We start from the raw sequence: 17,564 nt of genomic DNA, 5'->3' as shown, positions 1-17,564 counted from the left end.
CACAAGCATGCCAAATATGAAGTTGCTATCTTCAATATAGCAAAAGTTATTGCAAAAAGTTGGCGCAAACAGACAGACCAACAGACAGACCAATAGACAGGGCAAAAACAATATGTACCCCACTACTATAGTGGGGGACATAAAAATAGCCGACAACGACCGATTCAGCTTTAGATTTCCCGCGTACGTTTTAGTATATTTACCGTACCCGGGGTACATGTAAGTATACTTAAGAGTACCCGGGGTACATGTAAGTAGTACCCGAGCCGACAATGACCAACCGAGCCTTAATATGCCCTGTATTTGACAGACAATCATATAAAAGAGACAAATGGAAAGGATGAAAAAAACAACACAGCAGTAATTAGTTTTATCAGAGACATAGATAACAGAGATAGGCAACATGCCAAATATCGGCAAACTCTCGCGCATCCAGTGGTTTTGGCGAGATAGGTTTAAACGCGCAACTGTTTGACGGTTGCAACGGTAGTAAACACGCTTATCAAGATTTCTAAAACTCGCTTTCGCATTCTAGTTTTTGCGATTTGAAACAAATATGTTATGTATTATTAAAATGAGAATGTATGCGGTATTATCACTCAACGGTAATGTGTCAATTAAAATAAATCACATGCCGCATTGTTTTATTAAGCGATTTTATCTGGCTCCAATTTGAAAAAAAAAACAATGCTTACCGGTATATAAAGATGGCCTTTGTAATGAGATAAAGGAGCGATAAGAATCTTACGACAAACAACTAATAATAGGTTGTTTTAATTAGGTTTTTGTTTTTCATTTTAATTGCATTTTTCAAATTTGAATAATCCGAATGCCATTTACCTGTAGTGTAATTTGAATAAAGCTCTGAACAAGTTTTTCTTCTTATGGAGAGAATCTGTTCTTGGTCTGCTCTAATCTGCTGTTTGTGTTCTTTGCTCTCTTAAATTACCGCTCAATTCAATGCACAATTTTACCAATAATAAATAACATTACAACCTAGAGTATATGTATAGAAATCTTCAGACCTGTATACTGTGCCATTCTCCGATATTTAGCATATCGATCAAGTTATTAAGTGACTTTTCTGTTTTTCTTCAACATGTCTTAGGCGGATTTTGTGTCATGTGGTGACGAGGATGAACATTGTGATAGTGAATTTGTTGAGGACATTAATCAGTCCGTTGTGTATGAGTGCCCAGAATGCAAAAAGTTAATGAAAAGAACATATGGATTCCATGTGTTGTTAAAAAGCACAATCAAAACGTTAAAAGTAAGTCCCCTTATGTTCATAATGATAAACTAAATGAAATGTGTTCCGGCTTCTACAGAGGAGCTTATGCAACCATTTATGTGATACAGTCTCTAAGTAAACCTCTGTAGTAACAATTTTAGTCTGTGCAATAAAAGAATGCATAAACATAGTTTTTACAATTTAATGATATTTCATCAAAACTTCATCATTCATAAACACATATCAATACACCTGGCATAAAAAATAAGCAATTTATTACACGTATTAAGCAAGTTGTTGATATTACAAAATTAATAACATATCGGGAGAAAACAGCTAATATTCTGCAGAGATGCAGGCAACAAACATGTAAGCATAAGAGCCATTATCGTATGGGGCAGAAAATTCATAATCACATAAGAATTTTTCATCATGGAGATTGGACTATAAATGCGACTGAGAGTGTTAACATGTTTTTACCATAGTCATGTAAGGAAAAAAGCCCCGCCCCTTGGTGGCCATGTTTTTCATGATATCATTGGGACACTCTATAGAGTGTTAAAAAGGTTTTTCGAATCCCGGACAATCGCTCCTACGGACAATCGCTCCTACGCTAAATTTGACAAGGCGGACAGTCGCTCCTACGATGTTTTGACAGGGCGGACAGTCGCTCCTACGATGTTTTGACAGGGCGGAAAGTCGCTCCTACGATGTTTTGACCGGGCGGACAGTCGCTCCTACATTATTTTGCCAACCCGGACAATTACTCCTACATTATTTTGTCAACCCGGACAATCGCTCCTACATTATTTTTGACTCCACGGCAAAACATATTATTCGCTGATCAAAGGCTTACACCTTTAATTAACCAACAATTAAAATTGCCAACCTGTTAACAGAAAGCCAATTTAACATGAGCCGATCAATTTGATTTTAATTAATTAATTTACTTACTGACAAACTATGTTACAGTTTGTCGATTCTGTAAATATAAGGTAGTTATAAGGGCACTTTGGACAATGGTTCCTACATTATTCCTATCGGGGACATTCGTTCCGATATTACATTTATTGGAATAAGTGCCATTTTGCGAATGGAATAAACATAAAAACCGCATTAAATCAATAATTGCTATAACAAAAATGGTAGTATCAATTGATAATGACCACTTTGACACCTATGATGTGCAAACCGTGCATAAAGATTACAGAATGGCGTCACATTAAAGGGGCCTTTTCACAGATTTTGGCATGTTTTGAAGCTTGTCATTAAATGCTTTATATTGATAAATGTAAACATTAAATTTTAAAAGCTCCAGTAAAAAATCAAAAATAAAATTTAAAAAAGGAAAACAAAAGTAGCCCGCAGCAGGACTCTAAGCAAAAACGCATTAGCCAACTGAGCTATCCTGCCAAGGATACATAAGATGCGTATTTTATACCTTATATCATCGTAGTTTCACAAATTTAAACGACATCACTAGAACTTTCCAAATTATTCAATCGCTTCGCGTTGCAACGCTTAATAGTTTTTAGGTTTTAAAATCGTCAAAAGATGCATATAATGACTATATTAGACCATGGCAAATGTTCAGTAATACTGTTTCCTCACAAATATCATAACTAAACCGAAAATTTGCGAATCTGAAACAACTTTTCTCAATTTTGTCTATTTACCAAACCGTCAAAAGATCCCTTTAAAGTGAATTAAGGTTAGTAAAGAATTGGCTAGGTCATTGTTTTCACATTTGACCCATTGATTGATATGACACTGAACAATTTCTTAATCGGCATTTCTATGATTATTAAAATACTGAACGATTTTTGTATGTGTTGAATTGTAATATATTGATAAAATGTTATATGTATATGTTACAATAACACAAAATAGACAAGAACAATTATACATTGAATACAAAATTCATGAAATGCAACATGCTGGCGAATTCAAATGTACAGACATTTTCGATTTCAAATTTAAATATCTGGCTTATTTCGCATTTTTCGACACAAGTTGGCAATTTTAATTGTCGGTTAATCATGGGTGTTAGTCTTTGATCGGCGTACACTACTTGCCGTGGAGTCAAAATAATGTAGGAGCGACTGTCCGGGTTGACAAAATAATGTAGGAGCGATTGTCCGGGTTGGCAAAATAATGTAGGAGCGACTGTCCGCCCTGTCAAAACATCGTAGGAGCGACTGTCCGCCCTGTCAAAACATCATAAGAGCGACTGTCCGCCCTGTCAAAACATCATAGGAGCGACCGTCCGCCCTGTCAAATTTAGCGTAGGAGCGATTGTCTGTAGGAGCAATTGTCCGGATACCAGGTTTTTCTATAGCTATATATAGACATATAAGGAAAAATGCCCCACCCCCTGGTGCCCATGTTTTTGAACCAACCGGAACCATTTTTGAACTTGCCCAAGATATCATTTTGACAAATCTTCTGACCAAGTTTCATGATGATGGACAATAAACCGGAACAATTTTTTAACTTGTCCAAGATTTCATTTGGAAAAATGTTCTGACCAAATTTCATGAAGTTTGGACAATTAATGTGGCCTCAAGATTGTTTACAAGGCAAATGTTGACGCCACACAACACGCACTCCACGACTGCCAAAAGGCGATCAAAAAAGCTCACCATTAGCACATTGTGCTCAGGTGAGCTAAAGGGCAAAAAGATAATCACTAGAAATTTGTTCCCACAACAAAATGGTTCTGGGCAACTTCCTAACCATGAACATGTTCAGTAGTGTGTCCTGCTTCATTAACACATACTTTCATCTTAAATATGTTTTGCCATGCTTTGATCTGAATGTAAAAAAGCGAATGTCCAGGTCTCTAGCGTGCGTATTGACAATAAATTGCTTTGGATCACTTCGTTCAGTATGTAACACTCAACCCTGATAGGCACAGTGATCTCAACTTGACAGTCTCCAACGTCAGCTTAGTCTGGTTCTGTTGTTGACGATGACTAACCACACTGAGTTGCTTTGTCTTCATACAATGCAGTGTTGAGAGAAGTATCATCCTCATTGAGCAGGAAACCATCCTCAAGCGCTGTTGGGGATGATTCATCATGTCGAGATGGCTTGTGCTTCTTCTGCACCCCATAACTCAGTCACTCCCTCCTGGGCATGGCCAAACTGTAAATACAAATGAGCATATCAGATGAACACCAAATAATATGAAATGTATTATATGCTATTCTAAATTTAGATAAAACAAAGAGATGTGTTCATCAGAAACACAATGCCCCCTACTGCGCCGCAATTTGACCTTTGACCTTGAAGAATGACCTTGACCTTGAACTTCCACCACTCAAAATGTGCGGATTCATGAGATACACATGCATGCCAAATATCAAGTTGCTATCTTCAATATTGCAAAAGTTATGGCCAACGTTAATTTTTTTTTCGGACGGACGGACAGACTGACATACTGACAGTTCAACTGCTATATGCCACCCTACCGGGGGCATAAAATATAAAGGCCTCATGGAATTTATAAAGAAGGCACATAAGCATGCAATTTATAATGTTTCATATGTGAATTCTTTTTCTTTCTATCAGCATTTTAACCATTTTAACCCAACAACATTCAGGCTGTTTAGTTGACTTGTTACTGCATAATGTAATAATGGCAATTTCTCCATAAGATATAACACACTACTGCAGTTGACATCCAGTTACCTTTAAAATAGGATTTATGTGTGTTACATGAATATTGTAACTTAAAAACTCTTCCATTATACAAAATTCCTTTTCTTGTAATAGAATGAGCTTCATTTTTATAAATTCATTGTCATATTTCAGCAAATGAACACAGAAAGACAATAAACAACCAATCCACCATTTACACCACACAATAACTGGTAATAAGACAAAATGCTGTCTTATTTCCAGGTATTGTGTGGTATTTAATATTACCTGAGCTAAGACACCTTATTAAATTATCTTCCTGTATTATAAATTGATCAACAAGCACCTGTTTTAAATTAAATTCTTAGATTTAATATTCCTTGATCAATGGATTAAAATTAAATTATTAATTAAATTCTTATCTTAATTATTAAATGACTCTTGTTTCAAAACTAAATTTATAAATTAAATCATATATTAAATGATCAATTTATTAAAACTTTCCTTAACTTATAAAACTGAAGCACTTTTTTAATTAAGCACATTCTTCGATGATTTTAACTACACAAAATAAACAAACCATTATTTATACTAATTTACACAAAGTAAGATTGTGAATGAGAATGAAGTCAAATTATAAATGTTTAAATTATTATAAAAAGTTGATTTAATTGGGGAGGGCTAATCTCTTATCTGGCACCATACTGTGTCTGCCATTATAACTTTGATATACATCAAATGATATACATCACCATTCGGTGGACGGACGGACTGACCGACATGTACAAAAAATCTACCCCCTCTTCTTTGAAGGGGGCATAAATATGCGAAACCATAAAACTATTGAAATCAGAAATTTGCTTATATATAAATGCATAATATATTATAGATTGATTATTAAATGAGGCATGTATTGATACGTCTTGCTAATTACAGCATTTAAACTTAGAGCAGATAATATAAAGATTTTTTAGAGAGTAAATTTCCCCCCCACAACTAAAATTTTGTACATAACATCTAACTGTATTTTTTTCTTTATCAATTGTGGATTTTAAAAATTCACTTAACTTTGTTAAAACAGAAAGAGCTTTCTCTTACATCATACATTCTCACAAGTCGTATATTTGTACAAAATGCATAAACATATTTTTGGTGTTATTTTGATGCATGTGTATTGTGTATTTATTATTATGGTAGTTTGATGTTTAGCTGTATATGCTTATGTCGCAAATAAACTCGCTGTTCTGTTCTGTTAATTTTATAATATTGGGATTTATTGTGCTCGAATCAAAGTCAGGGGAAGTCTACACTGTGTATTAGCAGCCTGCTGTGTTGATCACTATCTTATTAGCTCAATACACAGGCACCTGGCTACTGTACTGGAAAAATTGGATTTACTGCCAAAATAACTGATTTCATTTATTGCTAAATTGTTGTGTACCTTAAAAAAACTTCAATAAATAGTAAACGCTCTACCATTGTCTTATATTTATACCGTTTGAAAAAGTTAATGACAATTATTGCAAGCGTCCGTTTTATTTACCATTATTATTTTAAATACGCGTTCAATGGCAAATAATACAGGTAAAATCATTATTTGATGTGGATATCAGTACAGTTAATAAATGTTAATAAATGTCTATATATTCTAAGCATAGCATACGCAATTGTATAATTCCGAACTAATATTATTTACTTAAATATGATCTAGCTAGAATCAACATCAACATGGATCAACATCACCGTTGTACTTTTTATTTAGTTTTCAGTAATCTGTCCTTGAAATAAAGGTAGCCTTATTAAAGACAGCGCTAAGTGTGAAAGTGGAGATTAAGAAATAAGATCTATTGCATCGCACTGGCGGTATAGCATGTAGTCTTAAATAAGACACATTTAAGACATGGATAAAATACAAATATGACACATATGAATCTTTCATTTCTTCAAAAAATAAGCACGTAGTCACATATAAATAAGACACATTTAAAACACAGAAACAATATGAATAAGACACATTTGAGTCTTTCATTTCTTAAAAAAAGCATGTGAATCTTTAGAATACAATATAAAATAACATGTATTACTGACACATTATTCTCAAACAACATGTTTAATTAAAAAAATGTATCCGTACAATACTCAATATCCTTTTACAATGAATTTAACAAGTTTTCTTTAATGACCGATTCATCAAAGAAACACAAATTCCCAACCATTAACAACATGTTCAATTAAAAAAAAAATGTTTCCGTACAATACTCAATATCCTTAAAAAATATTGCTCAAAAATCTGTTTTACTATATAACGTCTGGCATTTTTACCTATGGCATTTTTACCTGTGGCATTTTTACCAATTTACCTCTGGCATTTTTAACGCTGGCATTTTTACCTATGGCATTTTTACCGCACACCATATAAATGGGTATCAAAAAGTAAATTTCAGTAGCGGGAAAGATATAATAGCAAATTCAATAAGTATACTGTATTGATATGACAGAAATTAAAATTCAAGTATGAAATGTGTCCACTTTATCAAATATCTAGTATTTAAATGGGTCCAGTTTATAAAACTTCTTGTATTGAAATGGGTCCACATTCTCAATGTTGTCGTATACAAATGGGTCTACTTTATCAGAGTTCCAGTATAAAAATGGGTCACATTTCGCAAGTCTCAGCGGAACACCCCCCCCCCGGGTTTAATGTCTAGGTGTTTGTTACCCCTCACAGCAATTGCTAGGGAGGGGGGGGGAGCTACATCTTGTTCGGATTACAATAATTTTAATGTTTAAGTGGTCATTATTTTATGTTATTTTCTATTGATGCAAAGAAATACTTAAATTACTTCCCAAAATGTATAATATATTATAACATTATTATTTTTTTGCAAGCATTCCCCACACATTTGGCAACGTCAATATGGTGAAATAATCAAAAATAATATTTTCATGATATTGTTGAAAACACAATAAGAATCTTTTATTGACATACCATATATATATATCGCTCAAATCAGCCAATGAAATAAATGAAGTGTCTTTATTTGTGTCTAGCCGCAGGAAATTTTATTGGACAGTCTGTCTTACAAAGGTCAGGTAAGGTGAAAAGCTGGCTTAGACAGCTTCCACGAGAAAGTACAATTGAAACATATACATGTAACTGTTAAGCATGTGCTAATTATAGCAAAAAACAAAACCTGCATATTTAATTGGCTCTGGAGATAATCTGTCTACTGGGGTCGGTGATGTCCCCCAATAGCTTATCTTATCAGTTATTTATAAACTGCAGTGTGATAGCTCTTATAATGAGGTGAAGCAAAATGTCTATGTCACAAAAGAATGTTACTTTCAGTTGCAACTGGGCAGACATGTGGTCAATTACACGAAAAAAAATCAATGAAATTAATGATTTTAACTTATTTTTTAACATGATTAATGTTTTTTTTTCATTGATATATTATTAATTGGTAATCTCAACCAAAGTGATCAAATTGATTACAGATGTATTAATTCATGCATTTAATAATATTTGGGCTTCTAGACCCTTTATCAACCACTGTTCATCTATAAAAAAAAATCCTATTCTTATTACGGGTGTCACGATACGCTCCCCTTCATTACTATACGTATCGCGGTACAGTGTGTACGATACAATATGTACCGGGATACGTATTGTCGGATGGAAACAACATACAAACCATTTTAAACCATTTTTTCAATTTTATTTAAAGACCTCTACATACATTCATTTCTTTAATTTGTAAAAAAATGTAATTTTATTTTAAATTCATGATTACAAAATTTGTCATTTAAAAATTGGATATGAGATGATATTGGGAGAATTTCCGTTAACATTGATCCAATTACTGTGCCACATATTTTATTGATTGCGCCAATGGAATCTTTCTTGCCGCGTATTGTTACAACATCCAAACATTAAAAGTTTACTTGGCGCGTTGGCGCATATGAAAAATGCTGTACCGTACCATACGCACTCGAAGGCGTATCATGCACTGTACTGAGAGGAGACTATTACCATATACCGTCCCACACAGTACCGTGACACCCTTAATTCTTATCCTATTAACTTGCACAAAAAAGAAAGATGCATAGTACTGCACGATTATTGCATTTGATGTTCATGGGCATTTGAAAAGTGCGGTCACTCATTCAACTTCTATCAGAAAGGAAAGAAAATGCCAGAGTCTCTCCACTGGTGCAGAAGTTGCATGAATTGCTTTTTCAAAATGTAACTTGTATACATGGGTTAACATGGTTCACTAAAATTCTCATGAAATCAATTATTTGACTGATTACTTAACTGTTCCCACACCTAATTAAGCTCCAACACTTATTTTTTGCATAAATGCAGATCATCAATGCAATAGACTGTATTCGGAACTCCACTAATCGTTAGGTACAATAAACTTTTTACCATTATGACCCTAGTGTCACATGAATATTCTGGTACCGTACTTGCTTAGTTTGAACAAGACTATTTCCAAGCAATATAAGTCCAATACCGATGAAACTCCACCATTTTCAGCAATATTTCTAGTCTATTTGTTGCCATACCAATCAGAATTATTGACATTGGAACACAATGAATTGACATGCATAATCTCCATGTTGCCTTCTATCCATGTTTCAAGTTTCATGAAAAAATATGTAGAACTTTTAAAATTATCGCAGGATCCACTATTTTCAGCAATATTTCTAATCTATTTGTTGCCATAGCAACCAGAATTCTTGACGTAGGAACAAAATGAAATGACGTGCATAATCTCCATATTGCCATCTATCCATAATTTCAAGTTTCATGAAAAAATATGAAGAACTTTTAAAGTTATCACAGGATCCAGAAAAGTGTGACTGACTGACTGACAGACAGAGCAAAAACCATAAGTCCCCTCCATTTTCACCTGTAGGGGGAATAACAATACGCATTCCCGTGGATCTAGGTCAATTTTATTTGTAACTCATGTAAATTAGCCGAAAAACCAGTTGTAGGCAAGTTCCAAATAAGAACTATTGTTCAGACTTAATCCCTTGAAATACCCCTTGGACCGAGAGCTATCAGAGATCTACACCACTTGAGTAATTAACTACATGATAAGTTGGCAAGTATCTGATGTTGTTAATGTGTCATTTGTCTTCATGAATTGAAATTGAATCTGCTTTTTGGTCAAAAGTAATCATAATCATAAAATAATAATGAGTAATGACCTCTTGTAGTGGTAATCTATAAAATTATTATTTAAGTAAAACAAAAGCTATAATTAATGATCAATCCATGATTAATGAAAAAAGTAATCAATTAATAATCATGATGATAACAGATTAACAATTATGATTACCCCATGTCTGCTACTGGCAACTTATTGAAAATATAACCCCATTTCTCAGGTAAAAAGTTTTATCAACTCATCAAATAATTATGAAATGGTATTTGTACTAAATACTTCAGGTAAAAATGAAAGTTAGATTTAAAATTTGAGATTTGCACAACAGTAGATAGCAGCTTGTGCTTCAGTGATTGAGACACAAAGAAACTATTATCAAGCATGTGCAATACCCTTAATGTTTTGAAGCATATTTAATTTGCATGAAATGTACAACTCTTTTATCTTGAAATAATTAATGAGAAAATCAGAGCTTCCCTTGACATACTTTTTTGTATCTTCATCACACCCTAGGGTGAATTAAAAAGAGACAAAACAAAAACACAATTTCTGATAGAATATTGGAAATAGTGTCACAAAGCATTTGGAGATTCTCAGAATGTTCAAAAGAAATTGTAAATACATTTTAAATGTTTATTTATGGATTATGATGAACAATTTAATGATCAATATAAAAAGTGCTTATGAAATGCTGGGAACAAATTAAAATGAATGTTGCCTGATTGAAATCCCATTGTGTTTTTTCCAGAGACTATTTATCATCTTTGATGTGAGGTGTGAGCATTTAGAAGCCCTTAAATCAATTGAAAGTCTGTCACATTGAATTTTAAATTATGAGTCTGAATATTGAAATGTGTAAAAGGTCCCTTTTTTGGGCTGGACTAAATGACTGCCAACTAATGACATTGAACAACAAGTTTTACTGTAAAGTGTCAAATGAGCAGTACAACAATTGGCCCTAGTGACACCCCATTTGCACAAATATTTGTTTGGTACTTTTTCAATCATTTTTGACCCAAGCATTATAACTCCTTAGTAAACTCCTAACAACAAGTATCGTTGAAAACGATGGATGCTCCCCGATGATGCGCTTTGTCAATCTATGTTAATAACCACCTAAAATCTATTATTAGCCTCGGTGACCTTGACCCCAAATTACATCAAGCGTCATCAAAAGGTAGGTCTATATATGTAAGGTACCTACATGCCAAATATGTAAGAGATCAGTAAAATATTGAAGGCGCTATGAAAAACTGTAACAAAAGTGTGACGGAAAAATATAAAATTAGCCTCGGTGACCTTGACATTTACCCCAGTGACCTAAAAACTCATCAAAAGGTAGAGGTCCATGCAAGGTACCTACATGCCAAATATGAAAGAGATCGGTAAAGTAGTTAAGGCGGATGGCCCTATGAGAAACTGTAACAAAAGCGTGACGGAAAATCTATTATTAGCCTCGGTGACCTTGACCTTGAACCCAGTGACCTCAAACCTCATCAAAAGGTAAAGGTCCATGCAAGGTACCTACATGCCAAATATGAAAGAGATCAGTAAAGTAGTGAAGGCCCTATAAGAAACTGTAACAAAAGCGTGACAGAAAATCTATTATTAGGCCTCTGTGACCTTGACCTTGAACCCAGTGACCTCAAACCACATCAAAAGGTAGAGGTCCATGCAAGGTACCTTAGACATGCCAAATATGAAAGAGATCCTTAAAGTAGTGAAGGCCCTATGAGAAACTGTAACAAAAGCATGACAGAAAATCTATTAATTGCCTCGGTGACCTTGACCTTGAACCCAGTGACCTCAAACCTCATCAAAAGGTAGAGGTCCATGCAAGGTACCTACATGCCAAATATGAAAGAGATCGGTACAGTGTTGAAGGCGCTATGAGAAACCGTAACAAAAGTGTGACGGAAAGAAGTAAGGAAGGAAGGAAGGAAGGACAAACTGGCCACTATATGCTCCGCCAAAATTTTATTTCGGGCAGCATAAAAATATAACACTTGTTTAACTCTTTCCCACACAAAAGCAAAGTGGAAGTGGCTATGTGCAAACAGTATAACTTCAGAACAGCCTGTGAATAAAACGCAGGCTGTTCAGGTTTTATGCTGTTTGCTGCTCATCAGTATCTAAGGGTTGGAAATGAAGCCTTTAAAACTTGGATCTAGTAAGAAAGGTCTTGAATTAAATATAACTTTCTAAGTGACTACAAATGCGTCAAAATACTACTTAGTATCTAAGGGGTAAAGGGATAAACAAAAAGTAAGGATTTGTAGTAAAAAACTAAGAAGATTGCCAGTAATATTACAAACAAATAAAACTATGTATTTAAAACTGATAATATTGTCTTTGTGAAATTAATCTGCAGATTCATTAGCCCATTGTTCTCAATAATTAAATCAAATACAACTGATAGATTTACCATGCCAACACATTGTTTAAAACAATTATTATAATACTTGTTTTCCTCAATAAAAAAACAACTTATTTCGTATTCATTTAAAATTAATAAAAAACCCTCAAATCTCAAGATTGTTTGACCTGGAGATAATAAGATATTTGTGTGGAGTGTGTCCTTCAGCTTATCAGTTACTGTGTTACTGATTGTAATCTAATAAACCGTGGGTGACTGTGCTCTCTAGGGGTCTAAGGTGACAAAATAAGATAAGACTGGATGCATGTATTTAAGAGGGCATAAGGCACTATTTGGATTTTTTAAATTAATAAATGACATTAAATAAAAATGGAAACTAACAAACTAACAGCTCATAGATTATGGGCATTCAATAGTGGTGATATTATATTGTTAGTAAAAAACAACTGCATTAATTTATCAAAAAGAAACTTAACACATAAAATTGTCTATTTGGTATCTGAAAAATCTTTTCTTGCTGAAATTGTGATGTACACACCATCAATGCATTTGGTTACGTAATATCCCATATTTCTACGAATTCACTGATGGTATTGACACAACTTACATGTAACTGTAACAATAATAAATATTAATAATAATTATACTGCGAAAAAGTTTCCACCGTAGATTTTCATTTTCAAGTAATTGATCGCCTGATAATAAAGGCCAATTTGGTGCAGTCACACCAGCAACCAGTATTCGATTTCCATTCTGGGACCAGGGTCCATGTAAATTGTTCGGTGGTGACAATACAATATAGGTGGAGCTTAAATTAGGTACTCTGGTTGATCCACATGGCACATGACCATGTCAACTTTAAAATATGTTTTTCAATGAGTCAGAGATTAATGCATAGAATTAAGCTCTTAATATTGAAAATTCTTCCCACATTTTGAGTCTTAACTGCAGGAGCTCCAGGTCAACACATTGTCATAAACATGATAATACATATTCATCATCACACACTGTCATGTAATTATTCAGGTGAGGAAGGAACTAAGAAATAAAATATATGCACACATGCAGACATTTGTTCACAACCTGTGGCTTTCAAGCCTAAAAGATGCAGCAGACGTAAACATCCTCAGGTGTGAAAAATGATGTTCAATAAATTTAAAATAATCTACAGTAGATACACTTGATTAACCACACAGACGAAATCTACAGTACTGTAACGACACTGAATTGCACTTAAGTATGTGAATAATTTCATCATTGTTCAATTAATTAATTAATTCAATACCAACAACAAAAAATCAATTATAAAAGTGGATAACATTCATTAACCCTTTCAGTGCGGGAACCGAATTTTAAAGGCCTATGCAAAACGTGGTGTCTCATCAGGATCCAAACTGTTTGCTATTCTGATAGTATTCTTTGAAAAAAATCAAAGAAAATGCTAATTTTAGAAATTCAGCAGACGACATTTTAGCAGACGACAAATTTCCCAGCATGCAAAGGGTTAAGGGGGAAGGGGATATATTTTTGCCCAAATTTCAAGTTCCGAAAGGCAGCAAACAGTCAAATCCATTTCATCAAAACAGAAAGTGACACAAGAACGCCTATTTGTGTCAGTGTCATAACATAGCGCTAAGGCAACATGCATTGAAAATAAAACCAAAGACAAGGCCAGCTTCTTCACTTGTGAAACTATTGCCCTTGATCTTCCCCCCGGAAGCAAGACAATTCACCCCCAAGACAATTCACCCCGAGGAGACAATTCACCACCTAGACAATTCACCCCTGCTCCCTAGACAATTTTTTGGATCTTTTGCTGTTTGTTTAGGATTTAGTAATTACAAATATCTGTTTTCTAAGGATAGTTATTTGTATTCGTTTTTATTTTCATGAAGTTCTAATAAAAGCATATTAAGATGTTCTCAGAATTTCTTTCTTTTTTTCATAAAATTACTTGCAATTGAAACATAACTGTGCTTTTTATCTATTGATGTTTGTTTTTGTTATTAACAATATCTTATTATAACACTGTATTATGTGAATTGGGAATAAGACATCAAACTGGGAATGGACATCATTTTGGTGATTTTCTCAAACAAAACTATTCATTTCATGATCTACATATATTTTTGTAATACATTATCTATAATTTAAGCTTAATAAGAAATTTTCCATGACTTTTTCATTAACAGTGATTGAATTTGTTTCATTTAAAGTGTATTTTGAAACCGTGTCGATGCACGGCATGGACACAGTTTCATTTCATGAGGATTTTTTGTTTAAATTAATAAAAAATCAAGTTTTGAAGTAAAATCAATTTAAATGATGCTATTATATATGCAAGTATATGTTTTAATTATAATTTGTAAAACTAGATAAATGCAACATATAAAACTGCATATTATGCACTTTTGATAAAACACAATTTAATCCCAAATTGATGTCTTATTCCCAATTCACATAATACGGTGTTTTATTAACAATATCTTATTATAGTTTTTATGTCATTAAATAATTTATTATGTGTTTATGTTTTTTTTAAGATTGATTTTATTCATTAAAACAGTTTATATTTGTAAAAAGTGTATGAATAAATAATAATGGTATTGGATACATTATTTGGAAATAATCTAATTGTTTTATTTGATAAGTTATGCAAGATTTCGAAATTTTTATAAAATTACTATATTTATTTTTAAATGGGAAATATAATAATAAAATATTTGTCACATAATCAGTCAACAAAGTAACAACACCTAAAAAACAACCTTTTTCACACCCATAAAGGTATCAATAAACAGATAATCTGTCAGGCATTTAGAGCTGATGAGGGTACTGATTATCTAATGGTAGATAAGGCTATTACTGATTGGGGTTGCTTAGAGATAAGGCTGTAGTATGGAATGAGTTAACATACTGTATGATTGAAGTGGACTTGAATTGAGTACAATTTTTGTAAAAAGTACATTACATTTCAAAACATTTTTAAGAGGAGCATACTAGTGGTATTATAGTAGATTTAATAAATCATGAGGTATTCGTGTATAAGTAGCATTTAAAAAAATTATAACATAAAATGGTGTGAATTTGATACTGGCTTTGAAATGAATACTGATAATTGCAGACTAAAATATGTTTCAATACACAACATTACAAAACACAACTTCTATCACTAATCCTTCAATGAGAGAAAATCCAACAACTTAATGGATAATAAGAATAAAAATAATAATTTTTTTAATGAAACACTTTTGTTTATAGGCAGTTAAATAAAAATAATAATTAAAATATCAGGTGAACACCAATGGAATTTTTTAATACAATACCAGGTCTTAGAATTGCCCAGCCCAACATAATTATTTGTCAATGTGTGTAACTGAAGTCTTTGTTTATCTGTGTTGACACTTTGATAAAGCCTTGTCAGGTGTGTGAATGCTTATCATGTACCATCATGTAACTCTAATGGAACTCAAAACTCCCCATTTTTCTCATGTAACTGCGGCATGCGTCAGGGAGAAAATTTATCGCCCATCCTCTTTTCCCTTTTCCTAAATGACCTTGGGAATTACTAAGAATCTAAAGGCCACCATGGTATAGAACTTACAAATCCAGAAAACAATATTGCTACTTTTCTCAAAATAATTGTACTATTATATGCAGACGACACAGTCTTAATTGCTGAAAATGCCCAAACACTACAAAACTGTCTGAATGACTTTGCTGATTACTGTAAAACATGGAAGTTAAATATAAATAAGGATAAAACAAAAGTAATTATTTTCGGATCAAGGCAAAATAGAAACTTCTCTTTTAAAATAGACAACACGTCTCTAGAAATTGTTAACTCATACAAATATCTAGGTGTTTTTTTAGCAAAATCTGGTAGCTTCCTAACTGCAAAGAAACATCTTGCACAACAAGCAAGGAAAGCAATGCACCTACTCTATTCAAGAATTAATAACCTTAATTTACCAATATATCTGATATTTAAACTTTTTGATAACACTATCCTGCCAATATTAACATATTCAGCAGAGGTTTGGGGCTATGAAAGCATTGATTTACTAGAGAAAATACACAATGAATTTCTGAGAAAAATTTTCAATCTAAGAAAAAGCTCCCCACTTTATATGATATACGCAGAATTCGGAAGATACCCCATAGATCTCACTATAAAATGCAGAATGATTGCATACTGGAATATATTAATAACTGGGAAACCGGATAAATTAGCATATCTCATATATAAATACATGTCAAACCTTCCTAACTTTGAATCTAAATGGATAAATTATGTAAAAAATATCTTCACACAAACTGGCAGAAATTACATATGGCTAAATCAAGATCAAATCCAAAATAAAAATATAAAGTACACTATAAAGGGCATATTACTTAATCAATACCAGCAAACCTGGCATACCTCACTTCAAAACTCAACAAAAGGCTTAAACTATTCAATATTTAAGGATAAGATTGAATTAGAGAAATATTTAATCACACTAACTAAATATGAATCATCTTTATTTATTATACTTAGAACTGGTAATCACTTTTTCCCAAATGAGACAGGTAGATGGACCAATCAAGACATAAATGAGAGAACATGCCCTCATTGTACATGCAGAGATGTGGCGGATGAATTTCACTACATGCTTATATGTCCCTTTTTTAATGAACATAGAAGGAAGTTTATAAAAAATACTACTACTGTAGAACAAATACGCTAAAATTTAAAGAATTGTTGACAACAAGGTCCTTAAAAGATTTAAAAAAATTATGTAAATTCATAAAAGTAATATTTCAAACATTAACCCGCTGATAAGTTTAACTTGGTGTATATGTTAAATTATGTTTGTTATCTTTTATGTATTTCAACAATCAAACCTCATAAGACTAATTCATATCCACAAAAAATATTACTTTAAACGCTAACACGTTGATAAATTTATTTATATAGAGAACAAAATCATGTCTAATGCAGTACTTTTTGCATTTCGTCTCAATCAATCAATTAATATTTTATAAGATGAATTAATCATCTTACATATTGGTATTACTACATCATAGTTCATGTTGAATACCTAACTTCATTCACTACGCATGTTTAAAATATTTTTACGCATGTTTTTTC

Source organism: Dreissena polymorpha, chromosome 6 (genome assembly GCF_020536995.1).
Source record: "Dreissena polymorpha isolate Duluth1 chromosome 6, UMN_Dpol_1.0, whole genome shotgun sequence".
Classification (NCBI taxonomy): domain Eukaryota; kingdom Metazoa; phylum Mollusca; class Bivalvia; order Myida; family Dreissenidae; genus Dreissena; species Dreissena polymorpha.
The sequence above is the reverse complement of the archived record's forward strand: the minus strand, read 5'-3'. Positions refer to the sequence as shown.